General features: G+C 42.8%; 1 long non-coding RNA gene across 1 annotated transcript; it reads left to right on the plus strand.

The window, feature by feature from the left end:
* Nucleotides 1–535: 535 nt before the first annotated feature.
* On the plus strand, nucleotides 536–3,373 carry LOC119566209. Its single transcript, XR_005225288.2, has 2 exons — nucleotides 536–703; nucleotides 2,241–3,373. It is a non-coding gene; the product is annotated as an uncharacterized LOC119566209 (long non-coding RNA).
* The last annotated feature ends 1,519 nt before the right edge of the window (nucleotides 3,374–4,892 follow it).

Genomic DNA, 4,892 nt, shown 5'->3' on the forward strand with positions numbered 1-4,892 from the left:
TTAATGGACTCTCTCTTTCTCTACAATGGTGCTGGGTTTTCAATGGGTCTTCACAGAACTAGTAATGTATTCCTTCTACTGACCATTACATAAAGTGCAATAATTACATCTTGAGTCATTATTAATGTTGGGCCAATGAGACTTCTAAGGTGATTAATTGCTTGAAGTGCTGACATTTCATGGACAGAACCCAGGGGAGAGCTTTTCGTCACAATTGCATCTGGTAAATTGTAACCTGCCGAGGACCTTGAAAGTTTGGAAGTTAGAAATAATTCACTTGGCCTTATTCCATTAGACTCATTTGGAAACTCATTTAACTGGCCAAAAAATTAGCATAGAAATCTATCTAAAGTGACAGGTAAGGAAAGGGAATTCCAAATGAAGCGGTATAGCAAGGCGGAGTGGCCTTCCTCTGACACTGACAGGAGAGACCATCCCTGCCCCGTGGTGGGCGGGGCCAGGCCTCGCACACCTCGTCCACTGGAAGCAGAGGGCTGGAACAGGAAGTATAAGAGGTGGGGCCTCCAGTTTAGTTGAGGAAGAGTCAGGGAAGGAGTCAGATGCCTCTGCCTTGCTGCTGGCCCTTGAACCAGGGACTGAGCTGTACCAACGATTCACTCTGGAGGAATATGCTGAGGAGCTGCTGGAACTGCCGGTGGCAGAGTCCACTGAGGGCCTGTGAGTGATGAAGCCCTACAAACAGGTAGGGGGAGGAAGTAGACCAGGGAAACCAGACATTAGTCTGATTGTGCTGCTGAAACCACAGTCAGCATGTTTTGGCAGGATCCCTACTGATGGGATTCCTTGCCATTGTTAGGGCCCTGGGCTGGAACCCGGTGGAGTAGGGTGGACCTAGGTTCCCTTTCCCCTTGCTGCCAACCCCACCTCTGGGGTGACAGCCAACTCACCTTAGAGCGGATGGCCTGTGTTTAGATGCTGTCTGTCCCAGCTAGAGGGCTGGCTACAGATTGCTGTTGCTCTGTCCCGCCCCAAGGGCTGAGCCTGGCTGTGCTTGCTGTCTGCCCCAGCTGGAGGGCTAGGCTGAAGACTGCCAGTTGCCTTGTCCTGAGGGGCCAGGGGCCTAGACTCTCTACTGACTTACTGTGCCTATCACCTGTTGATCAGCTCTCTGCCATTAAGTGGTGTAGTGAGGCAGAGTGGCCTCCCTCTGATGCTGACAGGGAAGATCCACTCAAAGCCATTACATTGGGAAATGGATGTCAATTTCTTTCTCCTTATCTCTCCCTAAGAGCTGAAAGAACTGTGAGCCATGGCAGGATTCTAATTATGCTAAGAGACACAGCACATGGTGAATCATCCAACAGAGCCTAATCTTTGCCTTCAGAAACTAGGTCTTTGTTCTAGAATGCACCTGATTCACAGATTGGAGGAGAGACGGCAAAACAATTCTCCAATTCTGCTCAGATGTTGTAGGAGTTGCTTCAGGTTGTGGAGGTGTTAGGAAAAGGGAGGTACTCCTGCTCTGATTGTAATGCCAGCTAACATCTTTATTTCAGGTTATCATTTTAGTACTCGCATTTCTAAACTGCATTTTCTATTAAATCAAATAGGTGGTGTCTGTGTATTACAAATTATTCTAATTTCAATTTTACCTGAAAGACAAATGGCTGATTAAAACATATCTTTTGTTAAATTCCCCATGTTTAATTTAAAACAATTTCTCAACAATGTTTTAAGTCTTTGGACATAGGTATACATTTTCCCTTTTGCAGTGTTTGTCTTGTTTTTAATACAGTTCATGTTACTAAAAGATTGGTACAATTTTGAAAGACTAATCTGCCAGAATTCTTTGGAGTTCTGAAGTCTGGTGGACAAGTTTAAAACATTTCTTAATTTAAATTACATTTTACACATGCAGAGTCTGTGACGTGAAATGTTTTAATTCTGTGCTGTTTAAGGTTTATTTTCCATTGTTCATACTGCAACAAACACCAGGAGAGAAACATGTTTGGGAAAAGAAAAGGTGAAATAAATTAAACATATTACAAGCATTCGTAATATCAGGCATAGTTCTAAGTGTTCATAAAAGACAGAAAATGTTTAGATAAAGTCATGCTTTATTAACAACAAAAGAAAATATTGTATTTCGACAATACTTCCAAACTCCAAGGAATATTGTTTTGCAAAGTTTAATTATGTTCCTTTCATGTCAATACTGACCATCAAATGCACTGTAGCTAAAAGTAAAACTCTTACAGCATACCTTCTTTCCTTTTCAGATAGCACATGGAGGGTGTCATTGATTTTATGGATGACTTAATGAAGCCTAAAGACCTCTCAGAAGTGAACCAATGTATGCTGGTTTTAAAAGCCCAGAAATTTAAGACCTACAATGGTCTTTCCTCAGACTTGGTTGTTCAGGCCACAGTGCTATCCTGTGGGGCAGAGAACCATACAGAATGAGCAAGAGAAGGTTTCTTGCATCTTTAAACCAGAGGATAGGTATTTTACTATGTAAACATGAATTTTAAAATTGGGGTTGAATTATCTGAATCTCAGTGTCCTATGATGCTGTTATTTCTCACTGCAACTAGCTAGGTAGATACAGAATTATTAATGCCCTATGATGCAACTGGTCTCAATCAAATAGTTAGGAGGAACAACGTCCACTATCCCCCTTTAGTTTGGGCAAACGTAACTTCCCGTACCTGGAGGTGGACTGCTATTGTAAATTTACCAATGCAAATGAAGATGATAAAACAGATTTTCATTGAGTTAGAGAGTGCAACCAGGTTTTGCACCTTTAAATACATTGGGTTAAAAAAATACCTTTAGTTAAACCAGACCTATGTTATAATACCTCACAGGTCTCATCTGGGCATTGAGCAGCTTACCTCAATCATTTTCCTGAGTGGCATGCTCTGGGGTGATAGTGAGATGTAATTTTTCTTGTTAATTACCAAAAGCAGCATTTGCTAATAACTTAATTCATATTTAGCACAAGTTATTCTCCTAGTGAACTTCAAACCGTTGTAGAAATCACTTTTCTCCTAACATGGATCTAGTTCCACTATTGATGAAGCCTCAGTTAATGAAAAACTGAGGATGCTGCTAGGAAAGCTAGTCCTTTGATTAAAATCAATGAAACCTACAACACTAACTGAAATCCTGGACTACATGATCTTATGGCCAGAATTCCAATACAGTTTTGGACTAAGATGATATTTTGTTTAGGAGCAAAGCAGTAACAGATTTCATCACTTGTTCTGGCCAAAAGGAAGCAAAAGATCAGTGACTGGAATAATGTCTACTTTTTCTCTATCTTCTTGTTTGGGGGAATTGAAGGGTTTTCCCTCCTGTTATATGCCCCATGTTATGAGCTTATTAAAGCTTGAGTGTCTTATTAAAATTATCTAGGGAGTATTTGATTTCTTGGAGAGAAGTGATCCTTGGAGACAGTCAACAACAGCAGCATAACGCCAAGGGAATATAGTTGCAGACAAAGCCTTAGGAAATGCTCAAACATACTCAACAGGTTTCTCTTGAGACATACAGTCAGTGACAGTCATGCTAGCATTTTTCTTGGCCCATTTAATTTGTGAATTTGTTTTTTAATTTTTTGAATGACTCTTGAAACTGAAGAATTGAATGATCACAGCAAGGTACAGGCAGTGTGCAAACATCTCCCACGCAGCTTTGCAAATGCCTCAGTCCTGACCTGCAGCTGCTCTACTATTCGAGCCCTGGACCTCCACACAGCTCTGATAATACACCTGAATCCTAAAATGATCATATTTTCAAAATAAAAATCCATATCCTGCCAGCACTTCAACATAGATTGGTGAGAGGACATTAACAAAAGGTTCATCTATATTGGGGGTGGGAGGGGGAAAACAAACAAACATAGCAGCAAGTCTGAGAGCCTGGGTCAACTGACTCAAGCTTGCGCTATGAGGCTACAAATAACAGTGTAGACGTTCCTGCCTGGGCTATGGCCCAGGCTCTGAAACCCAGTGAAGGAGATGGGTCTCAGAGCTTGGGCTCCAGTCTGAGGGGGAACATCTACACTGCTATTGTTAGCCTGTAGGACAAGCCTGAGTCAATTGACCCAGGCACTCAGACTTGCTGCTGCAGGGTTTATTTATTTTATTTTTGCAGTGTAGACATACCATAAGACACTGCCAGGAGATTAGATTTAAAAGTCTTGTAATGATTTTATTGGGGTATGGAAATGATATTGTAACTAACTCTCTCTCCTGTTAACCACCAAATGGTTAGGCCTTGTATTTCTGAAGAGGACACATGAGCTAAACAAAGAAATTAGATGTAAGGTTCTTAATATTCATAATTGGCCTGACTGAAAACCGGACTCAGATTAAAGAATTTTGGGGCCCTGTGCACTATGGAAATTGCCCCCTTTCCTTAAAGCGTCCCTGTCCCAAACATATGCCACCACACAGTCCCCAGAATGCCCCCCATTATCCCACAGATACCCCAATAACCCTCTATCAGCTCCACTGATCCTGACAATCCACCACATACCTCTCAACAGCTGCAACATACATCCTGTTTACTGCAGCCCCCAGCATCTCAGTCCCTTTTGTTATAGCTTACATGTTGGTCCCCAACATCTCTCACTTACCCTATAGCCCACCAACTTGCCCCCAGCCTCTCACCCACTGCCCCCAGGACCTTCCTGACTACTCATCAGCAGTCTCTCAGCTCAGTGGTCTGTTCCTGTCCCAGGCAAGAGCAGCTCCTTTGGATCCTGGCTGCCTAGCTCCACTCACTCCCGTCATTCACCCTGTTCTCACACTGCCCTGCACCACTCCGTTTTGGGCTGGCCATCTCTCCACCATGACAAAAGGGTGCCCAGGCCAAATTTGAGTGAGTGGTGTTGTGACCTAGTGCACGAGGTTGCAGTGCCACTC

Source organism: Chelonia mydas, chromosome 6, assembly GCF_015237465.2.
Source record: "Chelonia mydas isolate rCheMyd1 chromosome 6, rCheMyd1.pri.v2, whole genome shotgun sequence".
In the NCBI taxonomy this organism is placed as follows: domain Eukaryota; kingdom Metazoa; phylum Chordata; order Testudines; family Cheloniidae; genus Chelonia; species Chelonia mydas.